The 22282-nt window shown below is 50.2% G+C and overlaps 1 pseudogene across 1 annotated transcript; it reads left to right on the top strand.

Moving 5' to 3' along the window:
- The first annotated feature begins 1023 nt into the window (after positions 1-1023).
- LOC307060427 (keratin, type II cytoskeletal 71-like) lies at positions 1024-21860 on the top strand (annotated as a pseudogene). Its single transcript has 11 exons — positions 1024-1488; positions 10080-10294; positions 11043-11103; positions 11631-11730; positions 12069-12221; positions 12402-12527; positions 13949-14152; positions 14819-14853; positions 15659-15866; positions 17412-17528; positions 21803-21860. The product of its transcript is annotated as a keratin, type II cytoskeletal 71-like (transcript).
- Positions 21861-22282: the final 422 nt, after the last annotated feature.

Below are 22282 nucleotides of genomic sequence, written 5' to 3'. Positions count from 1 at the left end.
AAGCAGAATTTCAATAATGGCTTGTCTGAGTCACTCATTTAAACATATGGAATTAAACTATAGCAATAACAACAGCAAAACAACTTTCACGTGCGTGTATTTTGTCTCCTGTTCAATTTCAATCTCTTGGAAAGAAGGAGAGGGTCTTAGATGTTTCTTGTTCGATGTCTAGCACAGAGCAATTCACATAGTAGCACTCAATTTTCTACTTATTGAATGAACCAATCTCTTCAAGCCTTGGAACACTCTTTAGTCCAGTGAACTCAAAGACTGGGGTGTGGAGTGTGATGACTAATTAGAGAGTAGCCAGCACGGTGAAGATTGGGACTGTCAGAGGTCCTACCGTGTAGCAAAGGCAATTCCCTGCAATTAAATCACCTGGGAGGGTAGCTGTGTTTGGCCACGCTCACAACACTGTTACGGGGAAATTCCCCTCTGCCTCTTCCTTTTCCTTCTATGTTATAACCACCACCACCATGGCCATCACCATCCTCACCGTCAATTGACTCTCAACTGCCCAGCCCCCAGCGCAGGGCCAGACCTACACCCCAGTTCCTCAACAAGACCGGGTAATAGGGAGATGAGTTCTTTGGGGAGGAAGCCTGGGGTTTTCCGATGAGCCCGCTCTGGACAAACCCGGGCATTTCCCCTGCTCTTTACTGATAGATAAGCAAGAAAGAGGCAGCCCTGGAAAAATAAAGCTAGAAGCTCTCTGAAGGGGATCACTTTCCAGGCTCCTAATTATGAGCACAGATAAATGCCCGATTAGACGACTCGAGTCTGCAAGGGCAGCATATTCCACTCGCTATCAGAACTGCAAAGGGCTTGGAGATGTCTGTTCCCCAAGTTGTCTACAGCCCCAGGCCCTTCAGCAGGAGGAAAGGAGATAGAGGAGAGACGCCCTTTTCTGGTGTCCAGGGATGGACAGGATGGAAGGAAGCCATGCTCTGGGTGCCCCATCGAGTGTTCTCTCTCTGTTGGTGACTGCATTTCTCCAGCTCTGCCAACTCCATCTTTGCCACCATGAGCCGGCAACTGAACATCAAGTCTGGTGGTGACGAGGGTGGCTTCAGTGGGCACTCAGCAGTGGGGCTGAGGAAGGCTGTGGGCAGTGTGGCTTCTTACCATGCAGCTGGCAAAGGAGCTGGCTTTGGCAGCTGAAGCCTCTACAGTCTCGGAGGGAATAGGTGTATTTCCCTCAATGTGGCTGGTAACAGTGTTCGGACTGGAGGTTACAGCTTTGGTCTTGGCTCTGGGTATGGAGGGGGCCGGGCCAGTGGTTTTGCAGGCAGCATGTTTGACAGTGTGGCCCTGGGGCCCATGTGCTCATCCATGTGCCCACCTGGGGGCATCCACCAGGTCACTGTCAAGAAGAGCCTCCTGGCCCCCCTCAATGTGGAGCTGGACCCCGAGATCCAGAAGGTGCGTGCCCAGGAGTGGGAGAAGATCAAGGTGCTGAACAACAAGTTTGCCTCCTTGATCGACAAGGTGGGTCTCCCAGGAGGATAAGACAGTCCAGTGAGATGTGAGTGATTCCATGCTGCCTGGGAGTGCACGGGGCATTGTGGATAGAAAGGTTGCTGCTGGACCTCAGGAAGGGCGGTGTGATCATAGCAGAGAGAAGAACAGACCTGTGAGCTAGGTGGCACGAAAGAATAAATGAATGTGCTGCTTTCTTTGGGGATTTTACAGAGAAGGGTGGGAAATTGGGTAAAGGGTAGCCCTACCTTGAGAAAGAAGTGATGGGAATCTGGAGAACAGCTGGATGCATCTCCGGCTCTTTAAGGCAGATGAATGGCTGATAGAATCAGCACTAATCAGAGGGAAAGGCTCATGGGAAAGGCTCAGAACAAACACTTAGCTGAGACAGAGGAAGAGCATCTCCTGTGGGCTGGGTCAGGCAACAGAAGAATCCTGTGGAATCTCCTTCTTCAGTGGGTTTTCAGTGATTGGTTTTATTCAAAAGACTATGGAAGGAGCACTTGTAAAGGGTCTTGTTTGCATGGAATTCCATGAGTGGAGAGTCAGGACTGGAGCCAAATGACTTTAGGAAAATCTGTGTAACCGGGGACTGGGGGCTGTCAATGGATTTATCCACGGGACACGGTAGCATCTGTGTGATTCCAGGTGTGGTTCCTGGAGCAGCAGAACCAGGTGCTGGGGACTAAGTTGGAGCTTCTACAGCAGCTGGGCCTGAACAACTGTAAGAACAACCTGGAACCCATCCTTGAGGACTACATCAGCAATCTGTGCAAGCAGCTGGAGATGCTCTCTGGGGACCAGGTGAGGCTGGACTTGGAGCTAAAGGGCATGCGGGACCTGGTGGAGGCCACAAGAAAAGGTCAGTGGGCCCAGCCAAGGTCATGGGTCATGTTCTCAAAGGTTCCTGGGCTCACTCAATCTCTGTGCCACTTTTTAGGAGGGGAGGGAAAAAGCACCAGGGTCAGGGGCTCACACCTTTCCTCTGACTGTGGCGGAAGGACCCCCCCTTGTTTGATGAGAACTTCCTACCTGGTTGATGGGAAGAAGTTCCTTTGCTCATTGATCCACTGATTTGTTCAGTGATGGGTTTGGGGAACCTGGATATTTTCCTAGGATCCAGAGAGTGGAATGAAAATGAGGCAACTCAGGGACACAGTACTGCCATCACCAGCCCCTGAAGTGCTCACTTCCAGGAGATCCTGCGGGGACTCTGCATCCCCAGCACTTGCCTGGCCAGTGGGAAGAGTAGCTCACTTGGCCGAGGGGACTGAGACCTCTGCTATCTTCTCTCCTTGTGCACAGGTATGAGATGTAGATTAATCGGCACATGGCAGCTGAGAATGAGTTTGTGGTGCTCAAGAAGGTAAGGGAGAGAAGAGCCTATGGACTCTGGTTTCTCTCGAGTTCCCATCCTAAACAACCCTGCTCAGGACTCCAGCCCTGGCCTCCTGGGGAGAGACGGGTGCCTGAATGGAGATGGAGACATATTCTGGCCTCTAGCAAGAAGGAGAAGACACACACCCAGGAAATGGACAGAGGCAGACAGGAGAAAATCTGGTCTGGAAATTGGGAAACTCTGGTCCAGCTCAGCCTTCCTGTGTGACTTGAGGAAACTCACTCTACCTCTCTGGGCTTTGTTTTCTCCAGGTGTCACAGAGGAAGAGCAGGCCCCTTCTTCTTTCCCTATTTCCAAAGATGCAGTGAATAGGAGAGAAAAGCAATATTGAGGAATTTTATTCATCAACATGCTTCCCTTTGTGGGAAAAAATAGGAAATCAAATGGTTTTGGGGGCAGGGACAGGACAGCAGATGGGATGAGGGTTGTATTGACCAACGGCTCTGGGTGCCTCTCAGCAGGATGCGGATGCAGCCTACATGGTCAAGGTGGAGCTCCAGGCCAAAGAGGACTCTCTGGACAAAGATATCAAGTTCCTCAAATGTCTGTATGATGCGGTTAGGACACTCCCACCCCTCCCCCACCCGCCTCTTTCCGGCTGAGGGCTTCACCTGGCTCTTCTAGGGAGATGCCAATAGGAGGGATTTAGGATCAACAGAATGCAGGGTGTTTTAATGGAAAAGTGCAAAGCCCTGCACTGGGAGACCACGGAAGCGTAGGATTCTGGTCCCCGGAGGCTATACACACAGGAGACAATCTCATTGGGACCATGGTAATGATCCCATGAGGTAAAAATGACCCCATGAGGTCCTACTAAAACACAGATTCTTGATACTGTGAATTTCAGGAAATGCCTCTCATGGCCTGCTACCCACGCAGGGTGCATCCTGCCATGTGAGCCTCTTCCTTGGCCCCAACAGACAGATTTGGGGGGTAAAATCCATACATCTATGACCATTTTGACAAGAGTACCAAGACCACCCAGTGGAGGAAAACAGTATCTTCAACAGATAGTGCTGGGACAATTCGATTCCTACAATGCAAAAAAGTGAAGTTGGACCCCTATTTCACACCATATACAAAATTAACTCAAAATGGATTAACAACCTAAATATAAGAGCTAAAACCATAAAACTCTTACAACTAAATGTAGGGGATCGGATTTGGGTGTATATTCTTAGATATGGCACCGAAAAGACAGGCAACCAAAGAGAATGTAAAGAAACTGGACTTCATTAAAATTAAAAATTTCTATACATCAAAGGACATTACCAAGAAAATGAGAAGACAGCTTAGAGAATGAGAGAAAATATTTTGAAATCATGTATCTGATTAGAGTCTAGTACCCAAAACATATAAAGAACTCCTACAACTCAATAACAAAAAGACAGCCCAATTTAAAAATGAGCAAAGGAGTTTAATGGACCTTTCTTCAAAGAAGATATACAAATGGCCAACAAGCACATGAAGAGATGCTCAACATTATCAGTCATCAAGGAAATGCAAATCCAAACCACAAATTGGTACCACATCACACCCACTAGGATGGCTATAATAAAAAATAATGGAAAATAAAAAGTGTTGGCAGAAGTGTGGAGAAATTGGAACCTTTGTACATTGCTGGAGGGGATGTAAAATTGTTCAGCCACTGTGGAAAACATTTGGGCAGTTCCTCGAAAAGTTAAACATAGAAATGTCATATGATCGAGCAATTCCATTCCCAGGTCTACAGCCAAAAGAATTGAAAACAGGTGCATAAACAAATATATGTATGTGCATGGTCATAGCAGCACTGTTCACTATAGCCAAAGGTGGAAATAGTCTGCTATGGTCGGCATGTGTGTCTCCCCAAAATTCATGTGTTAAAATCCTACCTCCCAAAGATGATGGTATTAGGAGGTGGGGCCTTTGGGAAGCGCTTACGTTATGAGGGTGGACCCTCATGAATGGGATTAGTGTTTTAATAAACGAGACCCCACAGAGCTCCCTGGCCCTTTCCACCATGTGAGGACAGAGCAAGAAAGCATTGGTTATGAATCAGGAAGATGGTCCTCTCCAGAATTCGACCATGCTGGTGCCTTCACATTGGACTTCTCAGCCTCCAGAACCCTGAGAGAGAAATTGCTATTGTTTATAAGCTGCCAGAATGGTATTTGTTAATAGTAGCCTGAAAGGACTAAGACACAGCCCTAATGTCCATCAATGTATGAATGGATGAAAAAATTGTCGTATACACTTTACAACGGAATATTATTCAGCCATAAAAAGGAAGGAAGTATATGCTAAAGTGTGGAAAAACCTTGAAAACATTGTGCTAAGTGAAAGAAGCCAGACTCCTAAGGTCACATATTGTATGATTCCATTCATATGAAATGTCTAGAATAGGTAAATCATAGAGGTTTGGTGATTGCAGGGATTGGGGTAGGGGGGGTGAGTAGTGCCTGCTAGTGGGTACTGGGTTTCTTTTTGGGGTGATAAAAATATTTGGAACTAGATAGAGGTGGTGGTTGCACAGCTTCATGAATGTACTAAATGCCACTGAATTTTCACTTTAAAATGGTTCTTTTTATGGTATGTGAATCTAACTCAAATAAAAAATAAAATTGTGGGGGGGCGGGTAGCAGAGAAGAGGCCAAAGAAACGGTGTCCCTGGAGTTGGCTTCCAGCCTTTCTCACCATATGTCAGATAGCAACCTGGAATACAGATAGGGCGAGCAGTGGCACCCAGTAGAGAGATGGAGATGACTTACCCTCCACTTGATTGGCAGAGGGCAAGCCTGAGGGTTGGGGGACCTCTGTCTTCATCTGTCTCTTGTATGTGGCAAATGCCTGGCCCTGAATGCTTGCTCAGTAATTGCAGAATAAGTCACTGATGCAAAAGAGGATGGCAGTCACAATGGCTGTGCCCTGTCTCCTGGAACCTCCTCCACTCTTTCCTGCCTCTCCTCCCTCTGCCTTTCCTTCTGCCTTTGATCTTCCCATTTTCTGATCTTTGCAAACGTCCCAAGCTTGCTTCCAAGCCTGGTGTAGTGTGAGGCTTTAACTAATTCATCCACGTTAATTGGTAGAGAAAGTCCCATTAAAACAGATGCTCTGACCTTGAGAACTCAGTTGGTCTACCCTCCTACCCGTGGGAAGGGATATTCTTCCTTGCTTTCATGGTCTCAGGGATGTTGAATGAATGAAAGAATTTGATTCCCTCAGTTGGTTTCCAGCTGGGAGTCACCACATTCCCCATTATTAAAAAAGGATATAATAAAAACAGGACAATCTGATCTCATCTGTGTGCCACTAACAGAGAGGAATGGAGACATGGAGATCTGAAAGCGATAGCTAGTCTACTATGGGGCCCATTGTCGGGTGGACTGTCAACAGAAACTGGGGTACACATGCATAGACACGTGCTTATTGGCTCACAGATTCAAGTCTATGGAAGATACTCAAAATACTTAACAACTGGTACAATCAGGCACCAACTCATCAAAGTAGTTGTCAGCCACAGACAACAGAGACAGCCATGCCAGTCCCTGGGCACCATTCTGCTTAAGTTCATGTTAATGACCACCCGCATGTAGATGTGGACCCCCATGTGGCCTCTGACACATATGGGAGAACATCTTTCAGCTGGTGAGCAGTGCTTACAATTCATATCATGATCCCGAGCCTGGGTCCAATGAGCAGAGAGCATCACCTGGCCTCGGAGGGACCTGTTAGGCTGGAGGGATGCACACAGCACTTAGGCAATAGGGTTGTGTGCAGAAAGGTGCAGCTGACCCAGGGAGGACTTGGGGGAGGTTTCTTAGAGGAGGGGTGTCTTGGTTTGTCTTAAAGGATAGGACAAGCCTGCCCTGGTGGGCAGGAGGCTGGAAGAACAGCCCAGAGCATGTCATCAGAGAAAAGCATGATGCATGTGAGAAACATGCAGTCGTCTCATAAGCACACCTACCCAAGTCCCGAAATTACACTTGTCTTCAAAAGAGTAAAGCAGGCTGAGAAGGGGAGCGGGGGGGTCAGTTCCGCTGCCTAGAGAGTCTGAGACAGGAAGAAGAGTGTGGGAAAAGTGAGTGCTGGTGAGCTCAGTTTTTCACACCGTGCAGGCCCCTGCACTGGACATTTGCACATGAGAAAGCCAGGAGAGTGTAGAGGCTACGAGCACAGATGGTAGCCAGGCTGCCTGGGCTGAACCCTGGCTCAAATCCTGGCTCAGCTACTCACTAGCTGTGCAACCACCAGTAAGTTACTTAACTTCCTTGTGCCTCAGTATCTTCATCTGTAAAATGGGGATAACAACAGTACCTGCCTCACAGGGCCACTGTGAGCATTAAATGAATTAATATATGTGTAGTGCTTAGAGCAGTGCCCAGCGGAGCTCACACTGTGTGTTAGCTATTATCATTACCATCATCATTATTATTTACAAGGTGCCTCCCATCCACCTCTGGGAGTAGGTGGAGCAGGTATTAGCACCCTCCTTTTTAGGGATGTGGAAACATAGGCTTAGGAAGTTGGGAGACCTGTCTGTGGTCACGTGGCAGGGACAAGACCTGGGTCCTCAGAGTCCTGAGTCCACACACTTCACCAGAGGCTTGGGGTGGGGCTGGAGGAAGGAGATGGCCAGCAAAACTCAAAGGAGATGGTCCCGGCCATGGAGCTGAGCAAGGAGGAAGCGAGGGGGATGGGGCTGCCCAGGAAGGCACCTCTCTGGCAGCCAAACAGCAGGATGGGAGCAGAGCTGAGTGTCTGGCAGGACAGTCCTCCTCGGCCTTTATATCCCAGCTCCTCTGGGGTGAGCTCACCTTCAGCTTTGCCAGTTGCAAACCTGCTGAACAGCTGTCCTGCCCCCAGATGCGTGACTCTGATTGTGGTCAAGTCCCCCAGGGACTGTGCTCCATCCAGCTAGCTTGGGGCTGTGTAGTCTTTCCCGAGAGAAGGTAGGTCAATTGCTACTGGCAGAGGCTTGTCGGGGTTACTGGCAGGAGCTCCAAAGAGAAGACAGATCCTTGCTTCTTACTCCTGAGGGCCAGCTTGGTGATATTGGTAAGCCTGGGCACATGCAGGCTGTGCATAGAGAAAGCCAGTGAGAGGGAGTCTGCCCCTGATTGGTCAGGGAAGCTGTCCTCCTCCCATCAATTGTAAGCTGATTTCTCTGCTAGTCATTTGACAGGTGGATTGGGAGCATCAGTGTGTGGTCATTCACAGGGGGCTTGGCCATGGGCATTAGTTTTGGTGGTGTAAGGACTCTCTTGAGGAACAGAATAGTGTGGTGGGGAAGAGGTCTCCACAGTGTTCTGAAGTCAGATCTGGCTTCCACCTTGGCCCCACCACTTATCAGCTGTGTGACTTTGTGTGGCTAAGCCAGCCACATAGTCAGCTTTGTGGACATGTGGAGAGTCATTCATCCTGTCTATGCCTCTGTTTCTTCATCTCTACAATGGAGATACTAACCTACCTCTTGGGGTCACTGTCGGATTCACGAAAGAAAATGCATGTGAAGATGTTGGCACGATGCCTGACACATACTAAGTGCTCCCCAAATGGTGGTTATTGTTATTGTCATTTTTATCTCCAAGAGCTAGGGTAGGGATGTTGAGAAGGAGAAGAATCAAAGGTCTGGAAGAGGCCTCAAGGGATCATCCAGTCCAGATAGGCCCTGACTTTCCATAGATAAGAAATGATTGCTCCCATTTTGTGGGTCAGCAAAAGCATGGAGGTAATGCCGTGTCCAAGGTCATCTCCAGGGTAGGGAAGGTAAGGTTGGATGCTCAGCCTCCTGCCTCCAGACCTAGTACTGGGGACTGGAGGGCTATGCTGGCCACATGACAGTGAGGCACCAAGGACAAGTCAGCCCAGGACAAATCCTATGTTGTGATGGCCAGTGGCCATCAAAGCCTCACCTCCCCACAGCTCTGGACCCTGGCTCGGAGGATTCCCTGCTGCCTCTGCTCTCTTCAGGGGCTGGCACCTTCTCTGTGGCTTCTTACCTCTAAGCCTTTTCACCTCTAGGAGATCAAAGTGTTCTGAAGTTTGAGGTCTGGGGGGATGGGAGTGGACTGACTTTTGGCTGGGCTGGTCAAACCTCATATTAAGGAGTAAAGTCTGGAGACATGGAAAGAAATACAAACATGAAGACAGTCACCTCTGTGAAAAAGGTGGTCTGCCTGGGGTGAGAGGGAAACAGGCTCAAAAGCCTGGAGGGTTTCTAAATAATTTTAGTCTCTAGAGGAGTATAATCCCATAACTCCAGGCAACCAGAGAAGATGGGTGCATCCTATCGATCATCCAGATGTGGAGTCCAGATGTGGTGTCCTGGGTGTAGGGTTTTCTCTTTGGTCAATGCTTAGTCCTATGAATAGACATGAAAAAGTCAAGACTGGTTAAACCAAACCAGATCTGCTGGACGCAAGCTGTTTGGTGACCAATTCCATCTCAACACTGAATACCAGACGGTTCTCTAATGTCCTGTGTTTCTGACTTTAAGGGACACAACCTTGTTTAAACAGTAGCTGCGCTCATGTACAATTAAGGGAAGTCACGTTAAAGAAAATTCCCAAACCAAACAAGAGAAGTGTATGCAGACCCACCAGCTCTGGTCAGTTTCCCGGCCCAGTGAGGACACAGTGGCATGGGGAGCTCCATCTGTCCATCTGACTCTGTAAGCCATGCTTGCTCTAGGGAAGATGGTTCTGAGGAGCAGGACTAGGGGAGGAGGAGGAGGCATGAGCAGAGATGCAGTTGGAGGCTGATGCAGGAATTTAGAACACCCAGAATTCCTTGGTCCATTGAGCCTCGCTGAGCTTGAGATGTTAGAAAATGAAGAGCAGACTCCCTTCTTTAGAGTGGTCAACCTTTTCAAAGATGAACCCTGCCTGACTCTGTTCCAGTACTTTCAAGCTCACCCCTGCCCTGGGCTGGTTTGGCCACAGTGGGTTCAGAGTGATCCGATGCATGGGTTATGGGGACACATATCTGGGTTCAGTTCCGGGCTCTGCCACTTATTAAACTATTGAACCTTGGAAAGAAGCCCAACTTCTCTATGCCTCAGTTTCCTTTACACAAAATAGGGTTAATGACGCACCCACCTCATGCAGATGTTGTGAGGGGTAAAGGAGAAAATTCAGGGGAGCGCTTTGCAAAGCTCCCTGGGAATGACGGGTGTGACTGTTTTTGTGGTGGCTCAACACCTCTGGGCGTTGGGCTCCAGGTGCGGATCCTGGAGCAGCAGAACTAGGTGCTGGGGACCAAGTGGGAGCTGCTGTAGCAGCTGGACCTGAACAACTGTAAGAACAACCTGGAGCCTATCCTCGAGGGCTGCGCCAGCAACCTGCTCAAGCAGCTGGAGACGCTGTCCGGGGGCCGGATGAGGCTGGACTCGGACCTGAGGAACGTGTGGGATGTGGTGGAGGACTACAAGAAGAGATGAGCTGGGAGGGGACCCCCTGTAGCTACACGACTGTCCCTGTCCCTTTTGAGCTCGTCAAGCAGGAGTGGGCAGCTGCCCCAGCTTAACATTTTTGGAGGTGGAGGGAGGCAGTGTTCCTTGTCATACTAAGCAGAATCACCCCCAAGAAAATGGAAACTTGCTCCCTGCTCCTCCAGCCTGGCACTTAGGACAGATGTGAGATTTCCTACAGGACATTCATGGCACACGCTCCTTCCTCATTTTTTAAAAAATTAATTAATTTATTTTATGTTTATTTTTGGTTGTGTTGGGTCTTTGTTTCTGTGCAAAGGCTTTCTCCAGTTGTGGCGAGCGGGGGCCACTCTTCATCGCAGTGCGCTGGCCTCTCACTGCTGCGGCCTCTCCCATTGCGGAGCACAGGCTCCAGACGCGCAGGCTCAGTAGTTGTGGCTCACGGGCCTAGCCGCTCTGCAGCATGTGAGATCTCCCTGGACTGGGGCACGAACCCATGTCCCCTGCACTGGCAGGCGGATGCCTAACCACTGCGCCACCAGGGAAGCCCTTCCTCATTTTTGAAGCTGGATCTTCAATAATCTCCTTCTTCCAAAATTGGTGACCACATCTCCTCCTCCTGGAAGCCTTCCTTGCCTGGCTGGCTGTACTGGCCCTGGACTCTGCAGCCCCTCAGCATCTGTGCCCTCTCTCAGGATCTTCCCTGGGCAAACATGAGACATATTAACCGACAGAGCACTGGCATTCCTGCAGGTATGAGGAAGAAATCAACAGGCAGACAGCGGCAGAGAATGGGTTTGTGCTGCTCAGAAAGGTGAGGGGTAGGCAGGTCTTGGATCTGGGGGTGGCCTGGGACCTGGAGGAGCTGAGCCTGCCAGTGTGCTCTGCTTTCAAAGAAAGTGAACTGATTCAGAAATAGCGAGGGGAAGGCAGGGGAAAACCACGATGCAAGAGTATCCAGAGAAGGGAATAAAACGGCAGAGAGGATGATGATATTCTTGAGTGTTTAATGGGGTCGGGGTTTGTCCACAGTGAAGAACAGTGGAGGGTGACACACAGGGGCTCTCCCTGCAGTTGTGGGCCTGGCTCAGATGTCACAGTGATGACTGACAGCAGCCTCGATGGGTTCCCTTCCTTAGAGGGGCACCCCACCCCTACCGCCATGGGAGCCCATTCTCAGGATGGGGCAGGGCTGGGCCTTTTGCTCCTTCCTCCCCTTTCCCAGGAACCTCCCAAAGAGAAGAGGTGGCTATTTCCCTGCGCAGGGGACCCAGGCTGGGGTGTGTGCTGCCTTCTGGGCTGCACTGGCAGTGACTTGGGGATGGCTGGGCTATCTTTCAGGACGTGGTTGCAGCTTATGCTAATAAGGTGGAGCTGCAGGCCAAGGTGGACTCCATGGACCAGGAGATCAAGTTCTTCAAGTGTCTCTATGAAGCTGTAAGTCCGTCTCTTCATTCCACCCCTCTGAGGGCTGCCAGCAGGTAAAACTCTATTCTGGGGCTGGGAGGGGCACCCAGGCCCCAGCTCTCAACCACTCATCTCCATTTCAGCCCTCAGAGGCTCCTCATGTCCTCTCTGGGTGGGAAGGAAATGGTCCTGGCCTTATCTCCATAGCAGCAGGACTCTGTCTGGGACCTGGAGGGAACTCATTTTGCCCAGAGAGCAACAGCCTTGGTTTGGAGCCCCTAAATTGGCATCACCAGGATTTGCTTACCTTGGGAGGGAGGTTGTTGGCCTCCATCAGTCAAGTCCTGAGACCATCACTGTTTCCCCTTCCAGGGATCGCTCAGATCCAGTCCCACATCAGCGACATGTCTGTCATCCTGTCCATGGACAAAAACCGTGACCTGAACCTGGACAGCATCATTGATGAGGTCCGAGGAGATCACCCTGCAGAGCAAGGCCGAGGCCGAGACGCTATACCAGACCAAGGTGAGCTTGGCTGAGGCCAGGCCGGGGAACGTGACCCCAGTAGGCATGAGGGCTGGGCCGGAATGTCTAGTTAAGTGTCCAGCGTGGCCTGCCCCCATGACATCGCCAACCCCAAGCCACCATGTATTCCCACGACACGCTCATCACCCCCATCCATGGCTCTGCCCTTTGGGTCCCCAGTTCCAAGAACAGCAGCTGGCAGCTGGCCAGCATGGGGACGACCTCAGAAACACCAAGAATGAGATCTCAGAGCTCACCCGGCTCATCCAGAGGATCCGCTCAGAGATTGAGAATGTGAAGAAGCAGGTGAGGTGGCTGGTTGCCTTTGCGTGGGGTGGACAGGCACAGTTGGAGGAGGATGAGTGGGCCGAGAGCGTCAGCCTCCCAAATCTCTGCCCAGGGGAGGAAAGGGACCAAAGAGGTCACTGTGTCAAACCCTTAGAACAGGTGTCCCTGGGGCGTCTCATCTGCAACTTGCCCCAAGGACCCCTGCTTTGAAGCCCCCTCCCCTAGGAAGATTCCTCTCACCCGACAGGGTGGGCTAGGACCACATCCCTCTGCCCCTCCTGCCCTGATCAATGTGCTCTCCTGGCACTTGTGTCTCCCCTGTACTTGTCAGGCTTCTGTAATTGCCAGACACCTGCATGTCCCTTCTTCCACTGGACCAGAGGGAGGCAGAGAGCTGGCTACTTTGCTCCCGTTGTTTTCCCAGCGTCTAGTACAGTGCCGGGCACAGAGTAGCTGCTTAATAAACATTTGTTGATTCAGTGATTGAGGAGAAGGGGGCTCAGAGAGCACCCCTTCAAGATCCTTCTGTGGATATCTATTAAGGCCTTACTCGGAGTACTGCTCCTGGGAACATAGGCAACAGTCTCAGTTCTAGTAGGTGGGGAGACAAGATTCTCATATACATTAACAATAGCAGCATCTCCTGTCATTTTATCACACTGAATCCTCCCAAAGACCCTGTGAGGCAAGCCTTACCTGTTGTTACAGATGAGGAAACTGGGGTTCAGAGAGGTTAAGAGTGTTGCACTGCAGTAAGTGGTGGAGTTGTGATCCGAACCAAGGTCTCCTGACTCCTGGTCCAGTGCTCTTTCCACTCTCCCATGGGTTTTAACACTTAGAAGCTCTGGGACATTGGGCAAGTTACTTGTCTGCACTGCAAAGGGTGTTGTGAGGACTGGATGAGTCAAGTTATATAAAAGCCATGTGTAGGGCTGAGCACAGTGCCAGGCGTATGGTAAGCACTTGGGAAATAATTGTTTGTCCTGGGGTATCTCCTTCCCCATGCCTTCATCTGTGACCCCATGCACCTGAGAAGCCACTGTTGTTGTACCTGCAATACCATATTCCAGTGATCTGTCCTCCTAGACTTTAAACAACTCAAGAGTAGAAGGCTGAGCTTACTCTTACTCATTTTGTATACTCAGAGCAGGGTGGCCAAATAAAGACTTTGCAAGGTACTGAGTGGCACTGAATTAGCCATCAACTCAGGGGGGCAGGATGCACTATTTTTCATCACCACCAATGTCTAAACAGAGTGGAGATAAAGCTAAGAAAGGACTTGCTGACCCCAGAAGGGGCTCCAACTAGAAGAGGAGCAGGGAGTCTGAAGGGTGGAGGTAGGCATCTCTGCTCCAGAATCTGAAAGAATGAGTGGGACTTGGAGGTGGACGATTCCAGTGAGCCCTTCCAGTTTCCAACCTCTGTAATTCCCCATTTAGGCTTCCAACCTGGAGACGGCCATCGTCGATGCTGAGCAGCATGGGGACAACGCCCTGAAGGATGTCAGGGCCAAGCTGGATGAACTCCTCCAAAGAGGAGCTGGCCAGGATGATGCGTGAGTAACAGGGACTCATGAGCCTGATGCTAGCCCTGGACATGGAGATCGCCACCTACCACAAGCTGCTGGAGAGCGAGGAGTGCCGGTGAGGGAGAGATGCTCTGGCAGGAATGCCACAGGGGTTTGGGAAGGACCAAAGGAGAAAGCCTAACACATCTTAATCCAGAAGAGATGAGTTCTTGGGGAATGAAGGGGTGTTGATGCTAGGAATAATAATAGAATTAATAATACTACCGAGACACGAGTGCTTACTTCATACCAGGCACTGTGCTATGTTGATTGGTTCATTCAGTCCTCACCACTTCCCTGCCTGTACCTGGGTACACTACCCACACCCCCCAAAAAAAACTTTACTGTGTTAGGCCTTCTTGTTCTCTCTTCCTTAATTGTCCAGGTACAAGATGAGCTTGTGAGTGCTGTCCCAGGGCAGCCGCTCCAGCATCACCAATGCTCTTGGGAGAACGAAAGCCTCAATGCCTGGGAGGCTGACCCTTGGGAGGAGTCCATGCCGTCCCCACAAGCACACCTCATGAGAACTACTGTTTGATAGATTTTTGCCTGGTTACCCCAAAGATTCAGGGGTGGCCCCCATAGCTTCTGGAGCTCTGCTTGTGCCAAAGGAGCCCTGGTATTTCCATAGGTGCCTACTGAGTTCAGAAACCCACATTAGGCCGGTGGGGGCACTAGCTTTGAGGTTAATAGATTGTGGGTTGAATGACTGCTTGTTCTTATTTTATTTCTCCCCTAACAGGATGTCAGGAGAATTTCCCTCCCCTGTCAGCATCTGTAAGTACTTGTGTTCTTGGACCTAAAATTGTAGAATGTGTGGACTTGAAAGGGCCTTAGTTATACCCTGTGTGTGGAAGAGATGAGGAATCTAAGGACCAGAGAGGGGAAACCTTTGCCTGAGATCACACAGCCAGACGGCAGGGCATGTCCAGCAATCAGGCCTCCTGACTCCCAGCCCAACGCTCCTTCCTTCTTATCACTCTGCCTCCCTGTTCGGAGGGCAGCTAGGAAGGTTATCACTATGGTGATGAGGAACCAAAGGACACAGTGCAAGAAGGTGAGTATGGGTGTGTGTGAGGTCTGGGGAGCCAGGTTGCAAGTTATGATGAGACCTGGGCTGGGGAATTGGTAAATGGGGGACCTCGGAGGTCAAACTGAAAGTGTTCGATCTCTGGATTTCTCATCGGGGCTAAGAGTTAAATCATAGCTTCCAAAAGATGCCATCTGGAGGACAGACGGTAGGAGGGAGAGGTTGGAAGCTGGGAAGTTTAGAAAAAGACTAATAAAAGAGGCAGGATGTTCAGAATGACAGGTGGGTCCATTGGTACCTGGACCAAAGAGGTGGACCTCTGAGAGTTAAGAATCAGCTAGATTGGATATAAGCTGGGCAAGCCGAGGGCAACGCATGGAGGAAGCTCTCTCTGAGATATTTTCCCCAGTGGGGACGGGGTTGGCTGTGACTGGGTCCCCCACCCAACCCATTGTTCCAAGAAGAGCCCCACCTGTCCTGGGGAAAGGCGGCCTCCTCTGGTCACGCCCCCAGCTGTGCTTGTGGGGTGTTGACCCTGCTCTCCCCCTGCAGCCATCATTAGCAGCACCAGCGGCAGCAGTGGCTATGGCTTCTGGCCCAACTTGGTCAGCGGAGGCTATGTGGGCAATGGCAGCAGCTGCATCTCTGGAGTGTGCAGCATCCGCGGCAGGGAGGGCCGGAACCAGAGCAGCACCATTGACTACAAGGATGCCCTGGGGAAGGGCTCCAGCCCGAGTGCCCCCTCCAAGAAAGCCAGTCCGTAGAGAGGGCTGCTCTCCCGCCACCTCTTCGTCCCAGCTCTGGCTCCCACGTGTGCTCTCCCTAGCCTGCTCTCATCCCCACTTCTACCCTGATGGCTCTGCTTTTGTGCCTCCAGTGCTGGCCTTGGCCACCCACCTGTGTCATCCTGAACCTGGACAGGTGTGGACGACTAAGCCTGGTGAAATTCGTCCCCGCACACGCTCGGGGTTCGCCTCCTTGGCTGTGGTCCCTGAGCCATGCCACCAGCTCCCAGTCTTCGATCCTCTGCACAGCCTCTGGCTCAGTCACTAATTACTTTCTCTGGCCCCGTGGGTCTCAGACTGAGGTCCCCCTCTCACACTGGGGTCTTTGTCCCAGCTCCTACTAACTGCCTGTGGTAGGAGCGGCTCTGCGTTCAGGAAAAAGAGGGGTGAAAGACAAACGACCAAGTGAGGTCATCCCTGCCCCTCCCTGGCTGGCTCATGACTCATTCTGAGTGGACCAAGTACAACTCAGGGTCTCTTTCTTCATTCTCCTGCACCCACAAGCAGGGAAGAGGAGGCCTGTTCGTTTCTACTTTCTTCTTAAAGGCCCTCCTGCTGCGTCCTCAATAAACAGCATGATCTGATGCCTTGGCCTCTTGAGTAGTTAAGGTGTGCACATGGACCTCAGTCCAGATGCTCACGTGAGCAGACACCACACACCCACGAGGACACACTACACCACTGCATATCGCCTGTGCAGCCTGTATTTCCAGGTTAATCTTCTCTGTGGAGCAGAAAAAGAAGACATTCTCAGATCACACATGGCAGAGGGGCCGGAAGAACTTCTGGGGCTGGAGGGAGGTGAAGCGCGGAGAGGACTTTGGGAAGAGGGCAGAAGAAGGTGTGGGGAGAAGAAAGGAAAGAATAGAGGGGGGTGTGTGCAGCCTGGTTTGTGGTTTTCAACAAAAGTGTTATCTGTGTCCACTGGCAGAAATGGTCCTGCTCCTGACAGGGGTCCTGGCCTCTTCCTGAGAACTGGATCTTTCCTAGAGGGAAGGTAGGGGCTTGGTGGACAGGTATCTGCCTTTGTTCAGCCTGTTCCTCACTCTCACTGACCTGGCCTTCCGGGGGTGGCGTGTCTACAAGGAAGGGTGGAGCTGGTGGGAACCACACATGCTGGCCCCACTGTTAGAAAATATAAGATAGGGAACCAGAGTATTGCGAACCTGAGCCTGGACTGAGGGGGAGTGAGATGGGGGTGGGGAAGATTGTGACTTTAGTGACTATGCAGTTGGTACTTCTCCAGACACCTGTCCACCCTGGAACTACCGTTGGGGTGGCCAGTCTTGCCCTGTGGGGAGGAGGGCTGTAAGGAAGACAGATGGACAGATTCCCCAGTGACCAGCAAGAGCCAGCAAAACTCAGTGAGGAAGTCTTTGGGAGTCCGAAGGGCTTCCAGAGATGGAGGTGGAGGGATTGGAGGATGGGATGGATGGGCTGGGTTGACGGACTGAACCTGAAAGTAGTGGTTGGGGATTAAGGCAAGGCGGCAGGGCTAGGCTTGAGCACCCCACCTCAAGGAGGCCACCATCAGCTGCCTTCAACCAGCAGGTCAACACCACAATTCAGCAGGTGTGGGTAGAGGAGGGCAAGCAGATCAAGACTCAGAAGCAAGTATTGCTTCCCCGGTTGACAAGGTGAGGCCAGTGTCTGTCCTAACCTATAACCTAACACTAACCCATACCCTAACACGTACCATAAACCTAATCTGTTGTCGTACCCTAAACTGTACCCTAAACCGTACCCATTCACTAAGCCTAACCCTAAACCTAAACCTTACACTAACCCATACGCTAATCCTAAACTGTACACTAACACTAACCTGTACCCTAAAACGTACCCTAACACTAACCCGTTGTGGCACCCTAACCTGTATCCTAAACCATACCCGTTATTAACCCTAACCATAACCCTAACCCTAAACCTTAACCTAACATGTACCCTAATCCTAACCAGTACACTAACACTAACCCATACCCTAACACGTACCCTAACCATAACCCGTTGTTGTACCCTAACCTGTACCCTAAATGGTATCCATTCCCTAACCCTAAACCTAATCCTAAATCTTACCCTAACCCGTACGCTAATCTTAACCTGTACACTAACACTAAACCATACCCTAACACATACCCTAAACCTAACCCATTGTCGTACCCTAACCTGTATCCTAAACCATAACTGTTCCTAACCCTAACGCTAACCCTAACCCTAAAACTTACCTTAACACGTACCCTAATCCTAACCTGTACACTAACACTAAACCGTACCCTAACCCGTACCCTAACTCGAACCCGTTGTCATACCCTAAACTGAAAACTACACTGTACACGTTCCCTAACCTTAACCCTAAAACTTACCCTAAACAGTACCCTAATCCTAACCCATACACTAACACTAACCCGTACCCTAACACGTACCCTAACCCTAACACGTTTTTGTACCATCACCTGTACCCTAAACCTTACCCGTTTGCTAAACCTAACCCTAAACCTAACACTAACCCTCACGCTTACCCTAACATGTACCCCAATCCTAACCCGTACACTAACACTAATCCGTACCCTAACACATACCCTAACCCTAACACGTTTTCATACCCTCAACTGTACCCTAAAGCTTACCCGTTAGCTAACCCTAAACCTAACCCTAACCCTAAACCTAACCATAACCATAACCCTTACCCTAACCCGTACCATAATCCTAACCCATACACTAACACTAACCCGTACCCTAACACGTAAACTAACCCTAACACGTTTTCGTACCCTCACCTGTACCCTAAACCTTACCTGTTCGTTAACCCTAAACCTAAGCCTAAACCTAATCCTAAACTTAACCCTAACCCTAACCCTTACCCTAAGCCGTACCCTAAACCTAAACCGTACGCTAACACTAACATGTACCCTAACACATACCCTAACCCTAACACGTTTTAGTACCCTCACTGGTACCCTAAACCTTACCCATTTGCTAACCCTAACCCTAAACCTAAACCTTACCCTAACCCGTACCCTAATCCTAACCCTTACACTAACACTAACCCGTACCCTAACAGGCTTTTGTACCCTCACCTGTACCCAAAACCTTACCCATTCGCTAACCCTAACCCTAACCCTAAACCTTACCATAACCCGTACCCTAATCCTAAACCGTACACTAACACTAAGCCATACCCTAACACGTACCCTAACCCTAACACGTTTTCGTACCCTCACCTGTACCCTAAACCTTACCCTATGCTAACTCTAACCCTAACCCTTACCCTAACCCTAACCCTTACCCTAACCCATACCCTAATCCTATCCCCTACACTAACACTCACCCTTACCCTAACACATACCCTAAACCTAACTCGTTATCGTACCCTAACCTGTATTCTAAACCGTACCCATTCCTAACCCTAAACCTGACCTAAAAACTAACCCTTATCCGAATCCATACCCTAATCCTAACCATACACTAAAACTAACCTGTACCCTAACACATACCCTAACCCGTTGTCATACCCTAACCTGTACCCTAAAGCCTGACCCATTCCCTAACCCTAAACCTAACCCTAACTCTTACCCTAAATCGTACCCCAATCCTAACCCATACACTAACACTAACCCATTCCCTAACACATACCCTAACCATAACGCTTTGTCTTCCCTTAACGTGTACCATAAACTGTACACATTCCCTAACCCTTACCCTAACCTGTACCCTTACCCTAACCCATACCCTAATCCTAACCCTTACACTGCCACTAACACGTACCCTAACACGTACCCTTACCCTAACCTTTAGGTTACAGCTTAGTGTACGACAACGGGTTAGTGTTATGGTACATGTTAGGGTCCTGGTTAGTGATAGTGAATGGGTTAGGATTAGGGTAGGGGTTAGCATAAGGTTTAGGGTTTGGGATAAGGTTAGGGTGAGGGAACGGTTACTGTATAGGGTACAGGTTAGGGTACAACAATGGGTTAGGTATAGGGTAAGTGTTAGGGTATGCGTTAGTGTACCGGTTAGGATTAGGGTACTGTTAGGGTAAGGTTGAGGGTTAGGGTTAGCGAAGTGGTAAGGTTTAGGGTACAGGTGAGGGAACGAAAATGTGATAGGATTAAGGTACGTGTTAGGGTACAGGTTAGTGTTAGTGTATGGGTTAGGATTAGGGTACGGGTTAGGGTAAGGGTTATTGTTAGGGTTAGGGTTGGGGTTAGAAAACGGATAAGGTTTAGGGTACAGGTTAGAGTACGAAAACGTGTTAGGTTTAGGGTACGTGTTAGAGTACCCCTTAGTGTATGGGATAGGATTAGGGTATGGTTTAGGGTAAGGTTTAGGGTTAGTCTTAGGGTTAGAGAACAGGTAAGGCTTAGGGTACAGGTTAGGATACTAAAACGGGTTAGGTTTAGGTTACCTAAACCGTATGCATTCCCTAACCCTAACCCTAACCCGAACCCTTACCCTAACCCATACCCTAATCCTAACCCATACACTAACACTACCCGTACCCTAACACGTGCCCTAACCCTAACCCGTTGTTGTACCCTAACCTCTACCCTAAACTGTACCCGTTCCATAACCGTAACCCTCACCCTAACCCTGACCCTAACCCTTACCCTAACCTGTACCCTAATCCTAAACCGTACTCTAACACTAAACCCGTTGTCGTATCCTAATGTGTGCTGTAAACCGTTCCTGTTTATGTACAGTTAGCAGGTTTGTTTTTGTGTGTGTGTGTGTGTGTTTCCAGAACTGGCTTGAGACCCTGCCATTTCCTCAGCAAGTGATCCACACACACCTGCTGCCCCTGCCACCCTGTTCCCTTTGCAGCAGTAAGGACTGAGGTGGGATAGCAGAAAGAACTTCCCAGTTATGAGGCTTAGAGGAAATGCTGGATTCACAAATATGGGGATGGTGGCTGCTTCTCTAGATGCTACGGTTTTATCACCCAGATTGTGGGTGGTGGTTGTGGTGGAGTGAAGAACTCTCCCACATCCCTTTCTGCCTCAGGGCTCCCAGGGGTCTCCTGGGTGGGAAGGTGATTCTGGGTTCTGGGTCTGTGTTTTAGAACAGCAGGTCAAGGTGCTGGAGACTGAGTGAAGCTTCCTACAGGAGAGAGTCAAGAGCCCCACAGTGAGGCCCACGGTTGGGGCCTGAATTAGCTTGGTAGGTCTGAAGGTGAGAGGGCTGGGCTGTATGTGCATTACAGACCAGACAGGACTTGGTGGACGGTTTGGGAAACAAGAGATGGCTCTGGGGAAGGGACTAAGGACAATGACTAGCAAGCAGTGTAGCCACTATGTTACATGAGTCTATGTGTTCATTGGACTGTGGTTGCCAAGAGCAATATGGGCTGAAAAATAACCTGGGAACTTTTAAAAAATGCTGATGTCTGAGCCTCTATTCTAAACCAATTAAGTCAGGCTACTGGGATGAGGCCCAAGTCTCACTGGTATCTTTTGAAAGTTAGTGATGTGGTTCAAGGGAGTGGCCATAGCTGAGAACTATAGGCCTAGGGTGTGGCCTTAACCATCCAGAAGGGAAGAAGGGCGTGATTGATTAGTAATGCCTGCCATGGCCGCAGGTGGAGTGTGTCACACAGCACACGATGCCCTCTCTCATTGGTGCTCACCTGTGGCTTCACAGTTTACCAAGTACTTTCACACCCACTGTCTGAACAGCACTGAGAGTGAGGGAATGCTTCTGTTGTCATTTTACAGAAAAAAAAATGAGGCTCAGATCCCCTGTCTATCAACAACCACCCTGGGCTAGAGAAGACCCCTAAGGTACCCTGTTTCTTGCCTGCCTAATTTTAGAGGGCTGAGGGGAGAGTGGGGGCAGGGCTTCGGCTCCAGTGCATGAGTCTGGTTAGGAGTTTGTCCTTGGCAGTGCTGCCACATGCCTGCTCCCCACCTCCTGGCAGGTTCCAGGAGGAGATCAACCTCAGGGTCATTGTGGAAGAGGGCTCGGTTCTGCCCTGACTCCTCCCATGGTGCTAATGTGGTGGCGCTTCTGTGCTACATAGCAGGAACCTCTATTTATTTCACCAGTGAACTGAGACACAAGGAGCGCCAGGGGCCTCATCTGTGGTGACCTAGGTTGTCAGGGGCAGAGCCAGGCTCAGACCCCAAAGCCCGGTGCTCCTTCCAACACATCCATGGCAGGATGGCATTGATCTCCAACATGGGGGAGGGGGGCGTGCCCTTCAGGTTGGTGGGTTAGGGACCTGGGTAGCCTCGGGAGCAGAGGGGATGCTGGACAGTCATAGAGGGGTGAGCACTTTACAGCCTTCAGTGGCGTCCGTGGGTGAAGGAGTGCAGGTGGGTCTGCGGCAACTCAGGGAGGCTCGGGAGTGGGCAGCCAAGGGAGAGGCAGGGCAGAGGCTGTCCGGGGAAGCAGGAAG

This window comes from Hyperoodon ampullatus (assembly GCF_949752795.1).
Source record: "Hyperoodon ampullatus genome assembly, chromosome: 11".
Classification (NCBI taxonomy): Eukaryota; Metazoa; Chordata; class Mammalia; order Artiodactyla; family Ziphiidae; genus Hyperoodon; species Hyperoodon ampullatus.
The sequence above is the reverse complement of the archived record's forward strand: the minus strand, read 5'-3'. Positions and strand labels throughout refer to the sequence as shown.